We start from the raw sequence: 14,027 nt of genomic DNA on the forward strand, positions 1-14,027 counted from the left end.
TTACCATATGTCCTCTATTTGAAGCCGAACCGCTAATAGACTCATCTGACCAGCTGAAGAAAGAATAAAAGCCTATAACAACTATTACCTACAATAGAACTCGGTTCTCTAATACAGACCGGCTTCTGATATTGAGGAAATACGGTAGTTAGCAAATGTCAAACGTGTAGTGTATACACATGTACATACAAAAGGCGTGGGACAGTCTGCACACTCATTACAGAGAGAGCATTAAATTTGTGATGTTAGGAACAGACTAAGGGCTTTGCTAAGCAATGCAAGAGTTGATTTTTCTCAAAGAAAGTATAATATAACGGTTTCACTTATTTATCCTGTGATATAATCATGACGTGTCTCTGTGTGTGTGTGTTTGTGTGTGTGTGTGTCAAGACGTCCATCAAAAATTGAACTTTCATTTAATGCAAATAGAGAGGTCACAGACATTTCAGCAAGAATGATGTGTGTGTGTGTTGTGTGTGTGTGTGGGGGGGGGGGGGGGGGGGGGGGGTCTTCGGTTTGACGAGCGAACGCTTTAACCACTAGGCTACCCAACTGCCCCAATCGCTGTGGAATTACAACAGGTGATCTATGTCCTTTTGGAAACTACACATATGGAGAGACATAATTAGTGTGGCCACATAGTTAACGTTGATATGAAATGCATTACTATGATAATCAATAACATATGTTAAATCAGCTATAATTGTAATATTTTATGTATATCTTAAGTATAGTTTTGTCAAAATTATGTATGTATGTGTGTGTTTGTGTGTGTGTGTGTGTGTGTGTGTGTGTGTGTGTGTGTGTGTGTGTGTGTGTGTGTGTGTTTATGTGTGTGTGTACCACCATATTCATCCTCAGTTCAGAAACATTACTTCGTTAACTTGCGCCCTCTGAGTCAAATCTGTTGTTGTTCATCATTTTTATTGTGTATTTTGTTTTCTTTGGAATAATTTTTAATTTTATCTTAATACATTTTATTTGAAAAACATGGATGGAAGGGAGATCATTTCTAAGTACGATTTGCGTGGTGTACCCCAAAAAAGAATTGATAAATTCATAAATGATATGAGTTACCATGTTGATAACAATTTCATTCCAGGAGTAATTGGAAGAGGACGTGGGTACTATTTAGAATGTGAATTTGTAGTGAATAAATCACTGATCCCGACTGACTTTCGGACTAAAAAAATTTGTAAATATCTTATAGACACTAACGAAGGAACCAATCGAATTATTAACCAAAATTTAAACCTGTGGCAATTGTTCCTCCATTCAATGATATATATATTAATATTGTTTTTCATAATTATATAGATATGCTACTGCACCTGCTACAGTGAGCTGCATGACAATAAATATTTATGCATCAAAGTGACATATGGCTAGCTCTCCCTTGGGCTTCGATGACAGCACATGAACCCGTACAACCAATGTAAACAAAGGATAACTACGCAAAAACAAGTCGATTTTCACGTATGAGGTTACTTTCTTAATGAACCATAACCATGCTTTGTCTTTTGTTTATGAAAATGTGTAGACTTGTCAAACATGAGCATATGCAATATCTTGAATAGACTGTGAAAGATGTGACGAATTGTCACATGGCGCTGGCCTGTGACAGAGGTACTATACTGAGTGGCTACCAGCCGCTGTGTCTTATGAGAGCCAAGTCTTTTATAAGCGCCGGGTCTCTCTAATAAGCAATTTGAACAGTGTTTGTGTCCGTTTTAATAGATGCTGTTTCACAAAGCCGTCATAATGCTACGACAACATGATAAACTATGTCATTGGGCAATGAATTCGGCTTACAAATACCAAACTTGTTGTTAACTGTACATGTGCACTTTTAAAATAAGAACAAGTTCGATTTTAGCATTTGTAAACCAGACCCATTGACCCAATATATAATAATACGTCCTCATTACATTGGAGCGTGTCTCTAGTTGTCACCCTGACTATAAGACGCCTAGCATTAATTTCAGGGGTGTTAGCTGGAAACCTCGCCTCTGTGCGTTGTAACAAAATCAAGTGGGAAACATGATATTCTGTTGGAGAATACAGTGTTTTGCACAAGAAATTAAAGTCGGAGAGAGGATGTCTTCCAAAGTATGTGTCTATTATGCCTGATTCAGAGTATTTGTAATTACAGGAGAAACCAATGAACGACTATTTAACGAGTTGAAATTCGAGCATTTTACTTCAAACACTGCCCGAATGCATCTGACCCTTGACCTACTTACAGTATGAGTGTATATTCGTGCTAATTTGCAGTTATAAGAATAATTTTCATTAATTGTGTTTATGTCTAATATCTTCCAAAAAGTATGTAGAAGTCAGGAGATCATCTCAGCAACATGTACATGTTTTTCATATTAACATCCGTACATACTATTTGGGATTTAGTTAATACATCCATTTCGATTTTGAACGAAAAGACTAATGCGAGTTCGTCTGCGGGTCGAATTTAAAAAATCCATGCCAAGTGTTATCCATTGTATTTTACCAAATCAAAATTTCTTAAGTTTATTGATACCAATTATTGTATATTTTTTTCTATTATTTCACCATGTCACATCACAGTGTTCATCACCTTTAACTCACAACCTCTTGCAGCGTATATCACAAGGTTTATTGACTGTTTTGTATCAGGTTTTGGTATATGTTAAAAATCAAAACAAAATGACAACACACTCACATCAAGAAAAGTTATTCGTTGCATGTATACAAACGTGATTAAACAATAATATTTAACACTAAACAGTTTTACAAAGATTCCAATTTTCTAAAGCCTCCGGGCACGCAAGATTCTCATTTTAATATAGTTAAAAAAGTTTAACCCCTTGAGTGCCAAGCTGGACATTTGTTCGTTTTAACATTCAAATTTCAGCATAAATAGGCTATTGAAAACCTATCCTGTGACCATTTGTTGAAAAGAGCTCTTTTTTTTTGTAAGTGCTAACGTCAGAGCACATCGAATGAGGTGGGATACTTATCAAATACCAAGGATCTATGATGTGAATCTGTACGGAGGGGTGGTGTCGGGTAGCCTTGTGGTCAAAGCGTTCGCTCATCACGCCGAAGACCCGGGTTTGATTCCCGACATGGGTACAATGTGTGAAGCCCATTTGTGGTGTCCCCCAGCATGATATTGGTGGAATATTCCTAAAAGCGCCTTAAAACCATACTCACTCACTCACTGTAGGTTCACGGTTCTCGTTGAATTGAAGTGTTAAAAGTGTGGTTTTACTACAGACAAGTTCGTGTTAGTAAATGTATGATACTCAAAAAACAAAACAAAAAAAACAACGCACTAGCAAACTGTCGTGTGATCGGCTTGTAGAGATAATTGCTTTCCAGAGGCAAATTGACCCTATGTATGACATCATAGAAATATGAATTAAAACAACAACAAAATATAAACTGTAATAAGGCTTTTATTAACCGCACAGGGTGTGTGTCTTTACAAGTGTAGAGTTCGAGTGATATCAATGATTTACAAAATAATTAAAAACCTTGACGGTTCAATGATTTTAGAAAAGTTAAAAGTGTTTATTCTCGACATGAAATACACCACTCGGATGCACCTGATGGAGATGACAATCTTTGTGACATTTATAGATGTTTGCGCCCCGGAGGTCCCTACTTGACCGGTCTCCTGATGTATACGACCAGGCGTTTCTTTGACGCCAGTGAGCTGTCATTTAGAGAAATCTGTTTTGACCTAATGACAGATCCTGTTTTTAATACATGGATAAATCCAAATCTTCTTCCTTTACCTCAACTTGGTGACAGATTCTTCCGTGTCATTGCTGTGGGTAACACAAAATCTCGACTGAAGGGTTGTAACAAGGTTACAAGGTGTTTATTCCTGCTCGCTCTGCTCGTCATCGCCATCGTCGGCAGCTGAGATAGATTCAGACTCAGAATGTCTTTCATCACAGTTTTTGTGAAACGAGCAATCTTGTTTTTGATAATAGATTGATCAGTGACAGGATCCATATCACTCAGGTTGTCTAGGATGGGTTGAAATAGAGGCGCCTGTCTAAAATACTGGGTGAACTCTATGACACTTTTGAGGCTGTCGGTCAATTCGCTTTCCCACATCTGTTTCATTTTTCTGTCAATCCATTCTTCTGTTCGACCCTGTTGTCTGTACTTTTTCCTCTTGAGTTTCATCGCGTCGTGCTTGATGTTGTACACACGATTCCAGATGCATTGTAAACCAACATTTTGTCGCTCCTCTGCATCCACGTCGGTGTTTGGCGGCTTGCTGCGACGACGTTTGACAGCGAGACCTCCGCCTTTCTGTTCAGGAAGTTGTTCTTCATCGTCGTCACTGTTGTCGTCACTCTCGTATCTGAGATGTTTTCTTTTGCATTTCAAGTCGTCGTTTGCTGGACATCACGATCTGATATGTCGCTGTAGATCGTGCATATTGTCTATCAATACGCCGCAGTCAGTACACGCAGTGGCCATGGTAAAAGGTCCTGTGTTGTCACTCGAGATGGATGCTGTTTCAACATCGTCATCGTCAAAGCTAAGAGACCTTTCTTTGGAAGTCGAAGTGTGATCAGCACGAATGTCAGGAGCTGTCTGAACGTCTAATGCTAGAGAAACATATGCCTAACAATGACATTCCTTTCCCCATGAATCACATTTGAACCTCGTAGTAGCCACTTCCATATAGGGACACTCATTACTACGCTTTGTTCTCACTTAATTAAGGACTCATTAACAGTCTGCATTCGTGCATTGGAACAACAGACCTCTCATTACCCTTTCTGACCTGTGACATCATGCATATATTTGACTATTAATGAGTTATTGCACTTACTGATCAACTTAGTGCACTTGGTCATCAAATGTGGATATGTGGATGGATACTTCAAAAAAGTTATTTACTCGTCTGACATCATTTTTGTCCATTATTCAACGATATCAGATCGAATCGACGTTATCTGCAAAGCTGTTATCCATACTGTTGTACTTTTTCTTACTTACTCACCAACTTCTAGAATGCCAATCAAACAGTTTCCGTGTTTTGATTTTGCCAATCCGATCAGAAATTCCTATTCATATGCTTGGACAATGAGCAAGGTCGGGGCACAATTGGTGCCCAGGGGGATGCCAACTTCTCACTTAAAGTATGCATGGTGTGTTGTGGTTCCCAAGGAACAAGGACCCCTTTGTCTCATTTATCCGAATAGCCGAAATAAATGAAACAAGATTCTGATGAGTTACATGTACCACCATCATCGTCTCGACGTGTTTCCCCGTCACACCATTATTTCACACAATCATTTCCTCAATGGGGTGACAATAAGCTTAAGAAGGATATAACATTATTCATTATATTTGTCATGTTATCTGAAATAAAACCCGTATTTCCAATTACCTGTGTCGTATTGAGAGACATTATATTCACAATAGATTCTAAAACTACACACTTATTCACACTTAAAATATCAGACCCCTGATCTTAGTATACACAATACATCGGACATGGGACAGCCATGTTCGGTAAATGCGTATCAATATCTAAACAGTATTTCGATACGTTATCACTTAGTGTCATCATTTCCAAATTTCTAAGTGGGTGTACGTACTTGTCCAGTTTCTGACAGCATAAATCCCCTGAAACATTGACGTTTTAATTGACGTGCGCGATGGATATATTCATTGCAGCTACACGTGTACCTCACGTGAAGTGAGGTGAGGTGAAATGGGGTTTAACGTCGCGTCCAAGATGATTGCACTTATATAGCGAAATATGCTTGCAAAATAAGTTCAAAATAATCTTTTTAATACACATGTTTTTATGTTATTAATCATATTATTGGCACATGGTTGTTTCAAATATACATATATATTAAATGTTCAGTTGTTTTATCTTGTTAATTAAAAACTATGTGAATCAATGTAACCATCCTAGATTGTACACAGTTTTAATAGGCTAGCGCTTTCAACTCGTACCACGTACGAGTCTCATCAGGCCATGAATAACGGACATGAAGTAGTAACATATAGTTACGTGACGTCATAACATTTAGGAAACTATGACGTCACAATACCAAGGTGACAATGGACAAATAACTTACGCCTTTACATTTAACTTAGGCGCGTATTTATGAATGAAATGTTGCTCTTTTTTAAACAATGTAGGTTCATGATCAAAATTTAGCTGCCGTTTCCACATGCTTCTAAATGTTCACTGAGTGGAATCGTGCGGTTGTGTGGCTGCTTTATTTGTGAACGGTGAAGATTCATTCTTCTTATTAATTTAAGTTCTGTCTTTCCGATATACTTTTCATTGCATCCACTACAAACAATCAAGTAAATAACATTTCTAGTATCACAAGTCATATTTCGTTTTACAGCAAATTTCGTGTCCTTGGTAATTTTGACTGAACAGCCTTCAATTATATTGCTGCAAGTTAGGCAACGTTTGTCACCGCACTTAGAAACCTGTGGAGTGATGACAACAGAATCAAATTTAGAACTTGTCAAAATCTTTTTAAGATTTTTGGGTTCTCTTTGGCTGTTGATAATTTTGTATTTGCTTAATATCTTATCCATTTTAATACTTTGATTCAAAATAGGCAGGTATCCTTGAACCATGGATAATGTTTTTTCATGATTAGGGTTGAAGGTAGATACTAGAGTTAAATTATTCCCCATATTGTTTTCTTCAGACTTTTCTCTCAGTTTTAGTTGCTTAATACTTAGCGCCTTCTGTATGCTGTCTTCAATTAGCTTTTCGGGATAATTTTGATGCAGTAGGAAACTCTTAAGTTCAGCAAGGCGAGTAGTTTTAACATCATTCCCGGAAACAATGGTACAAATACGTCTTGCGAGACAGTAAGGGATATTTCGTTTTGTATAATACGGGTGACATGATCCAAAATCCAAGTATTGGTGCGTATCAGTATCTTTATAAAAGATATCAGTTTGTACAAATCTCCCAGATATTAAATTGATTCTTACATCGAGAAAGGTTAAACTGGATTCACATTTTTCCATAGTGAAATTGAGTGACGCATTAAGTGAATTTACAATTTCATGAACAGCTGTAAGTTGACTTTCACTGGTTTTTAATAAGATAAAACAGTCGTCTAAAAACCTTTTCCATGAATATTCAATTTGTTCTTTCATAGATTCGCCAAGAGTATCTCTCACCTTATCATAAAACATATTCTCTAAAAATCCCAACATAAGAGTTGCATACGTAGGGGCTACCTTAGTACCCATGGCTACTCCTTTCTTTTGTGAATAATAAGATCCATCAAAATAAAACATGCTATTGGTAATAACCAACTTCAATGCATCAATGATAAACTCATCCGAAAATCTATCTGATATTTCATGACGGTATTCTTTCAGCCAGTCCGAGCTCAGTTTAAATATTACAATACAAACTAACAACATCAAAACTAACTAACATAGATCCTTCCGGTACCTCAGTAGGTAATTTACATAAAAAATCAATGTTATTCCTGAGAAAACTTTTTACATGTTTACATAAAGGCTTAAGAATAATATCTATGAAATTGCTAAGACACTGAGTACAGCTCTCGGGTCCTCCCACAATTGGTCTAAATGGTAAGTCTTCGGGATTTTCAGTAGAAATGACTTCATATTTTTTATCAATAATTTCCTTTTGAATACATTTACTTTTATGTACTTTGGGTAGGCCATAAAAATTAGCGGTTTTAGGTTCAAAATTGGTAAGATAGTCCTTTTATTTGTCTAGAGTTTCGTCATCATACTTATCAAACAATTTCTTAACCTTATTCTGGACAGATTTTTCTTCTCTTTTACTACAATTGCTATAATATTGATCATCATTTAAAATGGACATTTTCTTTCTTTGATAAAATGATTTATTCATGATAACAATAGCACCCCCTTTATCGGCTTCTTTAATAACGATGTCTGTATTATTTTTAAGATTAGTAAGGCCTTTCAATTCACATTCAGATAGGTTTTGTTTTGTTTGTGTTACATGAATAGGAGCACTTTCAAGTCTATCACAAAAGTCTTCCAAATATGTTTCTCTCCCGCGTGGAGGTATAGAACTGGATTTATTTTCACCAGACTTTCACCATATTTCCTATTGCCTGCGTCATCATCCCATTTGACGTCTTTGTCCTCTTCAGGTTCAAAATATTCAGCCAGTCTCACTTTTCGAGTAAAGTTTTTTAAGTCTGTTTTGATAGCCTCTGGATTGGGCGTAGGTGTAGGTGTAAACTTTAAACCTTTTTTCAGTAAACTGACTTCATTTACACTGAGGGGATGACAAGACAGGTTTATGATTTTAGGATCTTTTATGTGATTCCCTGCCTTTTCCACCTTGGGAGTCTTGGCTTTTCGTGGAAACTGCCTCTTCCTAAAAACTATTTCTTTATTGCATTTCCGATGTAGGTAACGTTGTCACCATCATACTTGTTTCCAAACGATTTGTTTTTTATGATCACGTCCTGGTCCGTTGGGACCCTGTTGTCGTCCATATGTTTTAATATTCTTTAGTTTATCCCCACCTTTGTATCTATTACAAATGCGCCTTCGTATCTCTTCTTGAGAAAGGGGTTGCTGTTGTGAATGAACTGGTTCAGAATTCCCAACTGTAACTGCATCGGCAAAGGTTTTCCCGCATTTAACAACCTTTGACTTGTTGTTATTTGTCTTAGGCATTTTTATCTGGGATGCTTGATTCCTCATCACAACGGGTTTATTAACAGATGCATGAGGGGTGTGATCTGTTTGCTTCTTATTTTTGAAAAAAACTGTTCCCATAACTTTCTTGATATCTCAGCAACCAGTTTTCTTTTAGTTGCCAATTTTCAAATGCATTTTCTTCATCTTTGTTGCACTCATCTTTCCAGATTTTAAGAAGTTTATCAAGTACATGCCCTGCATTTCTTCTATATAGCAATTCCCGCATATGTTCATCTGTGTCATCAAACTTTCGGCGATAATTATCCGCGTTTATTTGCATCAGCTGAATGTTACTTCGAAATCTCTGAACTGTTAGCTTGATACGAATATCTTTTGCTTCATCACTCTCGCCTTCTATTGGTCGAATGCGATATTTAAGAGGCAGCATAATGTGTTCTTCATTCAACCACGTTTCATAAATGATGCAGTGGTTTCTCACATTTAGATAGTTCCAAAAAGCTTTACTCCGTGCATTTCGGATAGATTTCCATAGGTGTTCCATTAACCTCCTCTGTCTATATGCCTCTCTTTCTACTAAGATTCTGTATTTCTGCAATGTACGGATTTTGAATGTGGTCACCTTTATTGTCTTGAGGATGTCAAACTGAATCCCGTGAATTCGGCGTTTCCATACGGGTGCCTACGTGTTCACCCTTCATTGTCACTGCTAAATCTGTGATTAGCTCACTTGTGATGTTTTGTTTCATCTGTGTTGCCTTTGCAACCGTCAATAAATCTTTCAACAGTTCGTTTGTTGTTTCAACTTTTCCAGAAAGCACAGTGATCTTCCCTTGGATTTCTTTCACTTCTTTAACGAGTCCGTCATAGTCATTTATATATATATATAAAGGTACGAAAATTGGAACGTCTTGTTCTACAAGTTTTAAAATATATTTTTATACCAAAATAAAGAACACACAAACAAGCAAGTCTTCTATTGTCGCTTTAAAACTAATATTAGATTGTGAATGTGTCGCTTTTATTTGGATTCCGTTCCTTATGTGACTGGGGGGAATTTCCATCGAAAATGCCTTCATAATTTGGACCTGATGTGTTTATAAACAAGATAAAAAAACGTTACACTGCGATTCATTGTTTATCTGCCCTATCTTTAAGTGGAATGCGTTACGGTGTAAATCGTGTGGAATCATGAAACAGTGACAAATAGCTCGTTGCTATGCACAAATAATAGTGGCGGAACTACTGTTTGCTTCACGTTTAATTGATTATCGATTCCACTACTGAACAACTGAACTTTCATTTGTATAAATTGATTTTTCCACGAATGTACCATTTCTGCATATTAAACAAATTCGGAATAAGGATAGCTATATCGATTCTATGATAGTAGGCTGCAGGTATTAAGTGGGCTCCAGCAACACAACATTATCTGACTAACTATACAGTGGCATGTGTAAACATGCGTTATCGTGTCTAGGCACTCGTAGCATTCTAATATTACATGAGCTTTCAATACATCTTGAAGTACAATTTCAATGAGGACTGTGACAATTAATACACATGTTTTATATAATCATATGGAGCTAGGTTCTGAACAAAGAGCAACAGTAAATCATGACGATTTCAACCCGACAGCTTTTGTAAATAACCTCAAACACTTATGTACACTTGAATACATTCTTGAGGGGAGTTATGCTTCAAAACGCTAAGCGTATGTTCGTAAGTCTTCTTTTTGAAATACTATCTACACACCATAGAAGCTTTTTCGAGCACAGATTTAAAGAATGAAATTATGTAAAAAAGAGGTTATCACACTTGTGTCATTGGGATGGTAAATATTCTGTATTAGGAATAAAAACTATCTATGTACCTCACCAAGGCTCGCTAAAAACATGTATGTTAATTCCTAATACTGGATATTATACCATCCCAAAACACACTCGCATGATAACCTCTATATCACTCACTTGTGTGATTCACACAAGACCAAAACCATAAGTCAACAATAATATTTTTAAAGTTGATGTTACACGATTACATTGATCTGAATATTTACATAAAACATAGCATGGCTTTGGATATCTGTCATGAGACATTGATAACAAGTTTAACAAACGTGCAATGCATATCTTGTGATAGTCAACACAAAAATATTTCTCCCATAATCACCATTTGAAACATGTATGTAATTCATGTAAACTAGTATATGATGTTACCGCTGGATTTTATCACAGTTTGATTAGTTTAACCTGGTCACACTGACGCGAGGTATTCCTCAAATGATTATGTTCATGTTCCTTACCTTAATGATCCTTTCAAAAGAATTAGTAGCCATCCTAGCATTGTGATAATCTGTTCACGGTATGACCAAGAAGGAGTTGCCTTTACACCTAACGATAATACAGGACAGCGAATGCCTACTAAGAATATCGAAGAATATCCTAGTTTTTTTTGTCCAGAGACATTAAGGGTACTGATCATACGTTATGTATACTAATCAAACATGTCAAATATTAAAAAGAAGGAACGTCACTAAGCTGTGAGGTGTAAAATATAGGCTGATATGTCTTCAGGATTTCAGTGTTGATAAAAAAAATCTTACTATATAAGTATTCGACATAAAGTCCAAATATCGAACAAGAAATACCCGTTTAAGTTCTTTGTAAATGTAATTTTTGTTTCACACGATTGCGAAGTGAATTTGTGTTCACATCTAGTGTATCAGTCCACGTGAAAAACATCCTTCGATCATTGTGACCACTGTTTAATACTGTTTTGCGTACTATACTGGCAACATTTTGATCATTTTATACAGTTAAAATGTATGTTCAAAGGAGAGTGTGGCCAGGCAAAAGACTAGCATTGGTCGCCTATAATAATCTCGGGGCGGGCCAATGACTTCAAGAGCACGGTCAGTATTTCTTATCACAGTATTAAATGGTTGAGGAAAATATAATATGTATAATGACTTGTGACTAATAATAGACGACGGTGTCACACGGAAGCTGCGCAATGGACAATCATGAAGACCTCGTGCAAACTACAGGTGGGTAGGGAATAGCCATGTTATCGTAAAAAAATCGGGGAAGATTACCCCCATCATGCATTGTATGGTACTTTCAAGTAATTACAGTTAGTCAAGTTTGCCAGTAACGTATAATAGATCACATCTAATTATGTGTACCGTGTGTGAGGCGACAAAATACCACGAGGGTGTATCGCCATGTTGAAAGCATGGTGTTTGAACTATCACGTCATTACTGATATGTTAAAAAGCAAAATATTGTCACAATATCGAAAATTATTATATCATTACATGTCTTAATACAATTCGAATCTTATCGGCAAAGGTAGAAGTTGCCGTGATATCTTAGCTTATCCAACGAGTCACTCCTGCAGACTTTCGGGAGCCTTCACAAGCTCCGCCATAGTAAAGATGTTTGATACGGGCATCATAAATAGTGTTTGTATCTTACTGGTCAAATCCATTTTGGAAAGTGTACGCTTTCATTTTCTCGGCAGATTTGAGAGTTTATATCAATACACATAAATTGAAACATGAATACATGTTGAATGTTACACACCCAAATCATTTTGGATGAAAATGTATTTTGTCGAGCTTTTCCGTTGTCTGTATATTCCAAACATAGTGTGTATAACTGGGCACATTTAGAGAAGGAGGTAATTACCTGGAGGTAATTCACCAAAGCAAGTGGGACATAACATAGCGTATGTTGACTTTGTATGCACATTTCTTCACTTAACTTTGACCCAGTTAACAATTGTATGGTTTTGCAAACACAGCGACAAGGTATATGCTTTACAGCGGTATTAATCAAAACAATTTTTTTTATCAATATTGAGGTTAGATGATGATAGTAACAAACTGGATTATATTTAGATAAAATGACTTCATCAACAGTCTATCACTATATTGATTTACCAATATTCGGTTATGGTTCATTCTATGGTAGTTACTATAAAACTATCAAACAATTGTAACGTAGCAATGTACATATCAGATTTTTTGAATATGGTGAAATGTGTAAGGAAACCTTTTGAGTTTTTTCACTTCTATGTGTTTTAGCTAACACGGGCGAGTTTTTGTCAGAGTTTAAAGAGTGTTGTAAAGAGACTGACTACCAAATGTGGTTTGAGAATTTGTCAAAATATTCTAAATTTAAAATGTACCAGTCTTTAAATTTGAAGAATACCTATCACTTGTCATTGTACATCCTTATAGAAATGCTTTGATTAAATTAAGAGAGAGAGAGAGAGAGAGAGAGAGAGAGAGAGAGAGAGAGAGAGAGAGAGAGAGAGAGAGAGAGAGAGAGAGATTAATTATTTCCTCCAGAAGTTAATCCGAAGATTATACATAATTAATCAAACGTATTCACACAAACTCATATTACCTGGACATATAGACAATACAAGACAGTAGCACCAGTGTCATGCCATTCACACAGTACAAAAGGTTAGATCAGATGACATAATCAAGGTAAGCCTTTAGTGTAAGTACATAAGAAGAAAATATCAGTATAACAGATTCCCATGTAACTATATCAATACATTGTGAGAAGTGAGTATCAGCGCCAAAGAAAAATGACAACATAGCTTCTTCATCTTGTAATTCCAACTGGACATAGGTTTCAACATCAAGCAGATCAATCAAAGTTGAAAACAGTTCATTTCGTTCCTGCAGAAGAGCTTCACAATGTAATATGATGTGATTATCATAATCAAAGGCATGCTTGTTACACAATAAACAGTCCCTAGAAGTTTTGTTATGTTTGTCATCACAAAATGCTTACACTGTAAATGTCTTAGCGAAATATATTTTCCTGTCAATGAAAAAAAGATGTAAACAACTCAATATTAATTAATTGTCACTTAGATTGTGCAATGTATAATATTGTATAGCGCTCAATTGAAAAAAATCAATGAAATATGTATTGTATAATGGGCCGATGGCCCCTTTACTGCAATATACTCTCTCTATACAATAGCTACATTCATGAAATAAGACATTTTAATATATTTAAATTACTGGACTGCTCTATCTTTAATAACAAAAGAAAAACAAAAGGTTACTTCCACAAAATCTGTTAAAATATAACTTTTTATTTTTTAAATAGAAATTTATCACATGCATCCTTTAATAAACTGGTCACTGCAAAGACCTTAAAGAGTACAAAGACCTTAAAGCGTTGACAGGTATAAAAAGAATGTGTTCTGCATCGATGCAAATAGCAAACATTCTAGTGAATGTTATGCATGGTCTGACTGTAATGATAAATCTATAATTCCTGCCACCCATACAAAATTCCCATTAGCATTCGCGTTTAGTC

At 36.1% G+C, this 14,027-nt stretch overlaps 1 long non-coding RNA gene across 2 annotated transcripts in view; it reads left to right on the forward strand.

Annotated features, from left to right (window-relative positions):
* Window positions 1-11,560: 11,560 nt before the first annotated feature.
* Window positions 11,561-14,027, forward strand: part of LOC124127398 — a 119,247-nt gene continuing 116,780 nt past the window's right edge. For both annotated transcript variants that reach the window (XR_006859945.2, XR_006859946.2), the window contains exon 1: window positions 11,561-11,725. This is a non-coding gene — a long non-coding RNA (uncharacterized LOC124127398). The remainder of the gene's footprint in view (window positions 11,726-14,027) is intronic.

This window comes from Haliotis rufescens, unplaced genomic scaffold (genome assembly GCF_023055435.1).
Source record: "Haliotis rufescens isolate VD_foot unplaced genomic scaffold, xgHalRufe1.0.p SCAF_3, whole genome shotgun sequence".
Lineage (NCBI taxonomy): Eukaryota > Metazoa > Mollusca > Gastropoda > Lepetellida > Haliotidae > Haliotis > Haliotis rufescens.